Source organism: Amborella trichopoda, chromosome 4, assembly GCF_054954075.1.
Source record: "Amborella trichopoda isolate Santa Cruz 75 chromosome 4, AtrichopodaSantaCruz75HAP2 v2.0, whole genome shotgun sequence".
Classification (NCBI taxonomy): Eukaryota; Viridiplantae; Streptophyta; class Magnoliopsida; order Amborellales; family Amborellaceae; genus Amborella; species Amborella trichopoda.
In genome coordinates this window covers 25,583,311-25,594,761 of record NC_142339.1, presented here as the reverse complement: position 1 = coordinate 25,594,761, position 11,451 = coordinate 25,583,311, and the positions used below count along the sequence as shown (strand labels likewise).

General features: G+C 37.3%; 2 long non-coding RNA genes across 2 annotated transcripts; one reads left to right on the top strand and one right to left on the bottom strand.

Annotated features, from left to right (window-relative positions):
* Positions 1 to 244: 244 nt before the first annotated feature.
* On the top strand, positions 245 to 2,019 carry LOC148782376 (uncharacterized). The gene is made up of 2 exons (XR_016054261.1): positions 245 to 669; positions 1,043 to 2,019. It is a non-coding gene; the product is annotated as an uncharacterized LOC148782376 (long non-coding RNA).
* A 549-nt stretch (positions 2,020 to 2,568) lies between these two features.
* LOC148782375 (uncharacterized) lies at positions 2,569 to 11,178 on the bottom strand. The gene is made up of 2 exons (XR_016054262.1): positions 7,772 to 11,178; positions 2,569 to 6,670 (listed from the first exon to the last, which is right to left on the bottom strand). It is a non-coding gene; the product is annotated as an uncharacterized LOC148782375 (long non-coding RNA).
* Between the last annotated feature and the right edge of the window lie 273 nt (positions 11,179 to 11,451).

Sequence of the window (11,451 nt, the reverse complement as noted above, 5' to 3'; positions counted from 1 at the left end):
CCGATTCACCCGATTTCGATCCGGATCGCCGATTCGCCGATCCGGATCGCCGATTCGCCGATCCGGATCGGTTTTTGAAAAGCCCGATCCGGGTCACCGATCCGGTTTTTAAACCATTGGATGAATTTATTAAAGTCCACAGGCTTTACGGCACACGCGCAATATTTCCGTCCACATCGAATGGATGAATTTATTAAAGTCCACAGGCTTTACGGCACACACAGAATGCGCCAGACTTTGAGGCCGATCACCGAACCCACCGACAGAGCCACATCCGTGGAATCTACGATATACGAGGCAAATGCCCGTATAAATCACCCAGGTGTTCGTATGAATATGATAAACATGCTTCAGGAGCAGGTCAAGACGTTTGAGTATGAGCTCAACAGTGAAAGACAAATAAGAGAGTCTTTAGCCCAACCTCCACTGGAACCTCCGAATCGGCGTGAGGCTTTTCAAGAACAGCTGGCGCATGGAACAGATAATCTAAGATAGAATTGCAGCGCCAATCAAGAACTAGACCGTCGTCTTTTTGAAGGCTCAGCAACTAGAGCAGCAGCAGGAACCGGTGCACCTTCAGGTTGTGCATGGTGGGACTGGCCGCGTGGTGGATAGTGGAGAAGTCGCGGAGGTGGGGGAGCGGTGGATACTGAAAGGATGGATACGCAGGTATTTCTTAATGTTTGAAACAAGAATTATTTAAATCTATCTATTTTCCCTAGTTAATTATAAACAATGAATCATTCTTTTTTTATCAAATTTCAAATACACTTCAAAAAAGGTTCTGAAATTTATCAAATTACTCTTTAGGAAATAACTATCTTATCAAATTACAGAGATGAATTGGATCTTATTTCTTTAGTGTTAAATAGTACTCAAAAGAATGCATGTTTCTTATAAAACTTGGAAATCTATGAAAAGTAACATGTAGAGCTTGGGATTTCATATAAAATTTAATTAAAATCATGAAGACACATTTACAATTCTGTCTATTGTGTGTATAGATATAGAGAGAGGTTTACTATGAAATTTCGCATTGCAGGTGTGAATCGTGGAGACGGAGGAGAAAGTATATGCACAAAGACAGAAGAAGACGACCATGTACATTCACAAAGACAGAAAAAGAAGACTATTTCTCTCAAAAATTGTATTTTCTAAAGGTTTGAAGACAAATAATGCTTCATGATTGAATGAAAACAGCACAATTTTTTGAAGGGTAAGATTTATATGTTACAAAATTAAAAATTCAATTTTTGTTCTTTTAAAAATAATAATCTAATACTTTTTAGGTGTTTCCAGAAATTCTCAATCAAAAAAAAATTCCCAACTTAATTTTATTCCTAAGGGAGTAAGTAAGTGTACAGTATCACCTCACTTTAAAATGGAGAGAGAGCATTCTTTGAAAAACCACCTGATCTAACCGATAACCGTCCAGTTAGATCAGAACTGCCCCCCTTGTCGGTTTCGGTTTCGGTTTCAGGTGGTTTTGGTGATCAATCGGTATTTTAAAAATAAAAATTCAAAAAACTATCTATAAAATCCCAAAAATAAAGGATTTAATTTCTATTACATTTTTTTTTAATATTTTTACATTATGATAAATATTAAAAAAAAATTTGGTCATTAATACTCACTTTTAAAATCGATTTTTTATTAATTTTTAACTTCATTTGAATGTGTTTTGTTTTAATCATTCATTTTATGCTTTTCATATCTTTTTTCTTTTTCATCTTTTTTATTTTTTTCAACAATTTTTTGACCGCCCGGGACTTGCGCGATTAAAACGGCTGAATCGGCTGGTTTATCGATTTGGCTAGTTAAACCGCTTTGGCCCCATATCCAATTAATTATTCCGATTCGATTTTGCGAACATAGAGAGAGAAATAGAACGATATTATTTTGCTACTTAGCTAGAGAGAGAAGGTACAATCCTAAGAGTGGCAGGCGGTGGCCCTTTGAATAAGAAAAGAAGACAGTGTAAGGGAAAAGAGATCAAATACAAAGACGTTGAGAAAGAAATTGTCCCTTCTAATATAAGTAATGTATACTATAAGATCGTTCATTTTTAGGACAAGAAGATCACAATCACTTGTAGCCATTGGATATGAAATCCCACGAATTGAAATACAGCGTTGTATTAAAAAAAAAATTGGACTTTTTACCAAGTCAATGATACATCCCCAACCACCAGATGTCATATCTAGTAGTCAATGATGCTAGTGACCTCCTTATACTAAAAAGTAAAAAGCTCCCATAATATACATTTCCATATAAAAAATTGGACAGTTTCAGGTTTCATGCATGAGTAGATCACTTATATATAAGTTTTTTTGCTAGGGTTTTAAGAAATCTAAATAAGTTTACTCTTGGAAACATATGTCCTATTAAAATTGTGTGTCCCATTCAATATCGGCTTCTAATATGTAAATTATGGAAAAGTATATGAAGAAACTATTTACTTTTAGCACAAGGAGGTCACAATCACTCGCATCCGTCTTATTTTAAATCGGGTAGTTGTAAGCATGTCATTGACTAGAGTCAAAAATAAAAAATAAAAAAAAACTCAAATTTCGTGCCACACCCTAAACCATCCAATTTGACATTAAATAGTATTGTGACATCCTTGTTACAATAGTAAATATTCACCTCCTATAAATCATTTTCAAACCGCCTTTTCCTTAAAAGTAGCACATAAACTAAAGGGAAAATTCCTTAAAACCCTAAAATATGAACTTTCTAGGCACTTTACCCCGATCTAACTTTTCTTTAACATATTTTTTCCCAAAACCAACTTTTTTTTAGCTAATATCCCCAATACAAAAAGTTCAGTTCTAATACCCTAATACAAAAAGTTCATTTTTTTATGAAAATACCCTTTCAAGACATAAAAAATCATTTTCAGATCCCAATAAAAGGAAATGCCGGACCTCACTTGTACAACACCGGATTGCTCATTTCAAAATGCCGGGCCGCCATTTTAAAATGCATGACTGCCCCTGCAAAATGCCATACTGCCACTTTAAAATGCCATACCGCCACCTTAAAACGCCAAACTGCCCCTTCAAAATGTCGGACCGCTATTTCAAAATGCCGGACTGCCCATTTCTCCAATCCTCGGACTGTCATAATGAAATGGCGTACCACCCATTCCAGCAAAATAATCGCAGGCCTGCCTCTTCTAACCTCCGGACCGCCTCTTCTAAACACCCGACTGCCACTTTAAAATGTCATACCGCCACTTTAAAACGCAGAATTGCCCATTCGAAATACCGGACCACTATTTCAAAATGCCGGATTGGCCATTTCTCCAATCCTGGACTGTCACAATGAAAAGCCGGACCACCCATTCCAGCAAAATAATCGTCAGACCGCCTCTTCTAACAGCCGGACCGCCTCTTCTAAACGCCCGAGCGCCTCTTTTAAACGCCAGATCGACCGCTCCAACAAAAATAATTTGTTAGGTAAAGAAGTTAAACTTAAAAAGTTAGATAAACAATAGATTACGTTAAGAAGTTAAACTTAAAAAGTTAGATAAACTAGCTAGATGCATGTGTGATAGCCCTTCAAATTTTATGATTAAATTACGAAAGGTCTAAGTAACAATTGTTTTCTAGAAAATAAACTACTCAAATTTGGAGACGAGGGAGGCCATGTTTGGATGGCGGTTAATTATATAATCTTATTTAAAACGAATATATCATTTTGTTCATTGTTTGTTGATTTTATCATGAGTAGATTATCTTATTTTAAATTAATATATTATTTTATTGGTTGTTTGCAGCATTCTCTATATTAATATATAGACATTTTGTAGCCATTTCTTAATAAACATAAATGATTTTCAGCAAATTAATATGAGTAAAGTAAAATTATCTTTTCATAAAGATAAATGTACACGTAAAATTTCCTATTAAGTTAATCCTAGATAATTATATGATTGGATAGTAGCAAATAATAGATTATTCATTATAAGGATTAATTTGTTAAAACGCTGAATTGACAGTGACAACGAGTATCCCCAAACAAGTTTTAAGAGAATAATATTCAAAATAGTAGAAAAACTCAAATTTCCTATTAAGTTAATCCTAGATAATGATATGATTGGATAGTAGCAAATAATAGATTATTCATTATAAGGATTAATTTGTTAAAACGCTGAATTGACAGTGACAACGAGTACCCCCAAACAAGCTTTAAGTGAATAACATTCAAAATAGTAGAAAAAATCTCTTCACTGGCATTCAAAATATTAACTCTTTAAGTACAAGGTATTTATTAAAAGGAAAATTTTTATAGAAGGTTGCAACTTTAAAATGTCGAATTACAAGTGCACCTCAAAAATCCATCGAAAAAGATTGTCTTAATGTTGAAAAACCCTACAATTGGTCATCTCCACATCGAGGAATATGCATATGAAAAAAAAGGATTTTGAGTCTTAAAAATAATGCATCTTGCAACACATTATCAATTTTTTCATATGTTTATAGATCTACTTGATTTTAACCATTTTTGAAATTTAAAATTTTATAAATAGATATAAAAGTAGATTTTAAGATAATCCTTACTCATGCTACATTTTGGTTCCGTTCATCTCAATTTCCAAAATAGTGAGAATTACACTGCTTCTAAGGAAAATCTTATCCTATACATGAAAACTCTTTTTCATGAAGATTGAGCCTTATGTGCCACGTAATAATTCTCATATGCTATCCATAACATAATACAATATTCACTTATTCATGTAAGAATCATGCCGGGATCATGCATCACTAAGCACTCACAAAATAAGAATACAACGCATCATCTCATCATTTAGGAAAGCTCAAAACAATGAAGCATATAGCTTGAGGCAACATAAGGACCATAGTTGTTGGAAACGCCTGGGAACCCGAATCGTTTTAGGATTCAGAATCGCTGAATCGCAGCTGGCTAGAAGATTCTTATCTTAGGAATCGTTGTTCGTACAATAGGAATCGCGGGGATCGAGATTCCTAGTTTTGATAATTGTGTATCGACCAAAATAGATCCAAGTTTCTTCGACATATGGAATCGTGAGTCCGTCCTCCTTGAAATTGAGATTCCCATCCCTCTAGAATCGACACCCCAAGAGTCAAGATTCATTAATAAGCGGAATCGAGTTTTCGACAACTATGGAATCGAGTTTCTGACATTTGTGGAACATAGATATGTTGTTGTTTTAAATCATGATTCTAACATATTTGGAATCAAGTTTATGAAGTATATGGATCCAAGATCGATACTAGTTTGAGATTGAGATTTACAATAATATGGATAGTGGAATGCGTTTGACGGTCCCTACCAGGAATCAAAATTTCATTTTTATGGAGAATGAAGCCACAAACACATCTTCTGCCTCATCAACTTTAGAATCACTTTTGGGTGTCTCTTATTAGAAGGTTTCCCAAATTTTAAAGTCATTCTGTTGACTATTGAACTTACGGTCATTATATACAAATGACAAGCATTTCTAAATTGTGATTTAAACTTCATTATTATAAATACAAAATAGTATTTTGTCTATGCCATGGTTTTACTTTTAATTGTATGTTTTGCATTACCAGTTGTATTTTTAATTTAAAGTAAAGGTCATCTAAGGTGGCAAAAGTAAAATAATGAAACCCAGCAACCACTAGAAGCATTCGAAGGAATATTTCTACTCCAATTGCCGTAGAATCACGATTTAATCCTCACTGAAATCCGGATTTGACATATTTGGGAATGTCTACCCACAATTAATAGGTTCAAGTTTCTAAATATCTGTTGGATCGAGAATCTGAAATTAAGGAATCGAGCTTCCTTGGTTCTGATAAACGATTTCTAAAGATGTGTTGAATCGAGATTCCGAAATTAAGAAGTCAAGTTTTCTTGGTTTTGAAAAATGGTTTCTAAGATGTGTCGAATCGAAATTCCGAAATTAAGGAATCGAATTTTCTTAGTTCCGAAAAATGGTTTTTGTGGAGATTCCTAAACAGAAACACGAAATCAGGTTTCAGAACCGAAACGCGAGGTCAGTGGAGAGATTCCAGTAACTATGATAAGGACTAGTTAATGCCCATCTCATATTCATGATATATCTCATGTCTTCTCATGTCATAAAACAGTTCACAAATAATAATCAATTGCATATCTCATAATCTCAAGCAATCACATGTATAACACTTACACATGCTCTATATCTTGAATTGGCCATGTCCATTGGATTGGTATTTTGACTCAAAAATCATAGATCTAGAATCAAAGTACTTAAGCTCATACAAGAGTGGACACAAGCATTAAAAAATCTCAATATAGAAATATTGGCCATATTCAAATATATAGCTTATATGACTAGTCCAAACCTTCCGATCATTAATTCACATAATACATCAAGATACACTATCAACAATTACACATAAGATATCATAGATCAAAATGGTTGCTCTCAAAGAAATGAACTCTTAATATATTAAAATCATGCTCAATGGTAGAAAGAAGTCGTACCTGTCTTAAAGCGACCAAGTCATAGTGTGCCAATCCATTTGCATTCGGTCTGTGATTTGGTTTCACGCTTTCTCTTTCGATTATAACTGTGTTCATTGTCTTATCCATCCACATGTATATTTGGCCTTGATGACATTGTCTTCATACACTATTCGGGAGTAGCCCGGATCTAAATCAAGACTTGGGTATCAGGTATTAAAACTCATATCCACGATTCAATGTGTTTTTTATTACCCTTCCACTGATCTAAAATACCCTAAAAACTCCCAAAGACTTCCAACAACTTATCCTCCATAGTGGGATTACAAAATGTAAAGCTCCCATACCTCATATACGAATAGGATATAGCATATATTGTTTTTCTAGTTTTCCAAAATAAACACAGTCCACTTCTTTAGACATAACTTCAAATTTACACAGTATTTAATCATAGGACTTGTTCCCAGATAAACTAAACTAAAAAATACACGACTTTCATTTAGAAAGGGACTCACAATAATGGAACAAAGTGGGACAAATAGCTTGATCCTCAGAGCGTTAATTTTCTGCTTTGTGTAGCAGAATTTACAGTATAACACATCTCTATAAAACAGACACAACTTTCAAAATATGGGGAATTTACTCATGAGTCTTGCTGTTTTGAAAACTAGGCTCTTTTTTCTACAAAAAAAATACATGCCCCATAAATTTGAATGTCATTAGATGACTCAAAGGTGGCATGCACAGTAGTGTAAAGTTCTCGAAAATTTTTCTCAAAAACCTGGCACACTTTAGCAACTGGTCAATAACTTCCAACATATATATGATATGGCCTTGGGACCTTGTTCATTTGAAAGTAGACTCAAAAACACAAAATACTACAGAATATCATGCTTTTATATGAAGTATAGAATTCCCCACTATTCTCTTAAATACAGTCAACATTTCTGGAAATTTCCAGTCACAGTTTTCATGCCAAAAGGGAAGGTCGCCCCAGCAGCATGTGGCCCATTTCATGTCCACATGCCAAGAATCGGCTCAGATTCTAGACTGCTTCTTCGGTGGTTTGTAGAAACCTTAGTTGGGCCCACCTTTAAGTAGTATGCATGTTTGCCCCCAAACTCAGTTCATTCCTACGTAGAACTTCTCACAATGACCGAGTGGACAAATGAGTCAGTAAACAAGTATATCTAGAGATGGAGGGATCTTGCAATGTACCATACTAATCCCATGCCTGATAACGACGCAGTACAAATATGCATAAAAAATATGAAGAAGGAAATTTCCTTACATGTTGAGGCTTCTAATCTTAGCACCTTCTCAGACATGATCACAAGGGCAGCAAAAATTGAAAGCTTGCTAAAACATCATGGGGGTAGTCAAGCACAGACCTCGGGGGGAAAGTCAAAATCGAAATCTCATCAGCAATAGGCCAAACCTTTGTACTAAAGTTTCTCCTTTCCAAACATTAAACACCTCTTGGGGGTTACCATCCAAGAATCAAGGGAAACCTCAGCAACAACAGCTTCGACCACAAAATTATAATAGGGTATTCCCGTCGCAAAATTTGTATCGGATTGAATAGTTCAAGCGAAGGCTAAGCCAGCATCACAGTTTCAATAAAGCATGGGTAACAACTCTTTTGAAGATGCTAATAGAACAGGGTATGGTGACTCTTCCTGTGATCAAAAGGGTAGAACAAGCGGGACTGGTCAACCATGGAAACTACTGCGCCTATCATCGAATGTTAGGGCACCCTGTGCAGAACTGTGTTCAGCTTAAAGAATACATCGAAGCTTTAATTCAAAAAGGGAAAATCAATTTGGATAGTCTCAAGAAAGCTTTCGAGACTATCAAGGCTTCGCATGTAGTCACAGTTCAAGAGGAGCAGGAACAAACATTACAGCTGGAAGAAGTGTTGTCTGATCTCCTTCCTGATCTCTTTGCAATGCTGGCCATCCAAGGGTTGATTGTGCTGCTTACTCCAAGGCAACCCAAGAGCCTGGTTCGAGGTACTGAAAATCTCTGGTGTCCTGTTCACTAAGTATGGGGACATGAGATATCTCAGTGTAAGAGTTTCAAGACATTTATACAAGGGTCCATAGCTGAAGGACGAATCATTGTGAATGTACTGGCCAAAACTCATGAGCCACCTAAACCAGCAACTTCCCAGAATGCTACCAGAGCAGACCCTACTTCTCACAGCATGAAAGAAGGAGAGAAAGGCCAGTCAAGCAAGTCTCAAAACGGGGAAGAAGTTATGGAGGCTTCACACATGGTCACAGTGTAAGAAGAACAATTTTGTGGTGTTCCTATGAACGAACTATCCCCCAAAATGTTCCCTGTACTCTTTAACATATTGGTGCAACAAGAAATGGTTGTACCTTGTGTACCTAAAAACACGAAACATTCAAAAGAAAGAAATCAAAACTTGTGGAGCTAATATCACTAGATAAAGGGACATGATTTATATCTTTGCTGGGGATTTCGGGCTGTTTTGGAAAAATTTATACGAAGCGGTGAGGTGGTTATAGAAAACACATGGCCTTCCCCTTTGAAGAAAGTCCAAGAAGCCGAAGTTCCACAGCATGGGAAGCTCAAACAGGTTCAAGGTCCCATTCTGAACACCTCAAAAAATCCTTCTCCAAACCCCTGTTGAAACTCATGAACCATGGAAGGAATATCATGGTCATGGTAAGATGAAAAGCCTTAAAAGCGAGGCTATTCATCAAGCAAAGGTAGTACCCATGCCACTAATTCGAAAGGCCAACCTGCCAAGGAAAAGAAGAAGAACAAAAGGCCTTCGAAAGCCCAACACCGCAAGGTGAAACTTCCGCAAATTCCAAGAGAAGCGGTGTTCCTACCCCTCAAAAACTCATTTTTTCCAAACCCTGTTGAAACTCATGAATCATGGAAGGAACATCATGGTCATGGTAAGATGAAAAACCTTAAAAGGGAGGTTATTCGTCAAGCAAAGGTGGTACCCATGCTACTAATTCGAAAGGCCAAACCTGCCAAGGAAAAGAAGAAGAACAAAAGGCCTTTGAAAGCCCAACACTGCAAGGTGAAACTTCCCCAAATTCCAAGAGAAGCGGTGTTCCTACCCCTCATTCCCCCTCTTCTTACTTTGTATGACTTTGTCTCAAGGAAAGTACTTTTTACTGAGGGCAGTTAATACATGACCATAAGAGCAATTCAGAATCTGTCTAGTACTGGTGAGGACACTAAAAGCACCCCACAACTGTTTGATAAAGGTGAAGGCTCTAAAATCACCCCTCAAGAGTCCATGCAGGGTAAAAACCTTAAAGATCCCCTGCAACCATCCAACAAGGGTTGTGACGTTAAAAGATCCTCGATTAAGACATTAAAAGCCTCTTTGAGTCCAATCAGGTGATGACCCTAAAAGCAACATGATTCGGCCCAATTTAAGTGATATCCCTAAAAGCTTTGTCCCTTCTTCTATCCATTCTTCAAACCTTTCTCCCCTCTCAAAGTCTCTCTCTGAACTCACCATGGAGTGCCCAAATTTTGAGGCTCTTAATGAAGAGCTCAAATCTTGCATTACCAGCAAACAATATAGTAAGCAGATAAGAAAGATGGTCGCTCAAAGGGCCAGATTCTTAAGTGTTGGGGATGTATAGCTTTTGCTACCAATCGGCTTCTAAAATTGAAGCCTGAGAAGAAGCCCCAGTGGCTTGTAGAACCTGATTTAGGGGAATTATTGAGGAACTCAAGGGGAGAGAGTTCTTCGAATTACGAAGCCATCTCACATGTTGGTGTTTCATGAAGGAAGCACAAAGTTCCAGTTGACCAGATGAGGTTGAGGACAGGAAGGAGATTAAAACCAATTAAAAACCAGCTCCATCTAAGTCCCTGAAATATCCCAGGCCACCACTGGTTCCTTATCCAGACCCATCCACCTCCATTCAGAAACCACCTCCTCTCTTAAAATACCTCAGACCTCCACCAGTCCCTTACTCAAACTCTTCGCCTTTCTACACTAAACCTCATGTACCATCACAACCTTCACCTCGTCTTATCTTAGCTACACACACTCTGGCTGCGCAATCTAGCCAGCCTTCTCTTCCTAACCCCACAACTACAGCCAACCCTTTCTTGGTGGCTGTAGCACAACCTTCCTCTTTAAAGGCCGCTCCATCACCACCTGCCCCTTTAAAACATGTGGTAAACTAAGGAGCCGGTCTTCCTAAAGCTGACAAAATTAAATATGATGTATCGAGCACTTGAGGAGATTTCCAGGTCTCTTAAGTGTCTATGACGCTCTCATGTTATCCAAGGACTTTCGTATGGCTTCGGTGCAAGCTCTCTCCTTCCCTGAAGTATATGAAACTGAAGTTGAACATGTTGAAGTAATAACAGTTGCATGGCTATCACATTCTCAGATGATGACCTTCAGTTGGGGGAGAAGTTCCATAATCGACCTCTCTTTGTGACTGGTGAGCTGCACGACTGTCAAATCAAACGGATCATGCTGGATGAAGGATCAGTAGTCAACTTTATGCTTAGAAGGATTTTTACCCGAATTGGGTTAAATGTTGAGCTGCTTGAGCCTATATGTTTAACAGTTCAAGGATTCATTCAGTTGGGAGAAAAATCGGCAGGTGTCATCCGTCTTAAGCTCAAGAATGGGGATAAGAACACTTCCACGCTATTTCATGTTATTGATACATATACGTCCTACAATATCCTTCTGGGTCATCCTTGGCTACACAACCATGGGGTGGCTCTGTGATGGAAAAGTGATCCCTTTGACACCTATTGATAGAAATCTCCCCACATCCCCAAAGGAAGTGTCGTATCAAGAACATGAAGGAGAAGCTTCATTCTCTATTCCCTCCTTACAAGAATCTCTTCCAATGGAAGCTCAGATTGAGCAAGATAAAAGGGAAGTCACAAATTCAAACCTGTTAAGATGCACAGTCACTTATTCTCATGGTGGCATGAAGGTGT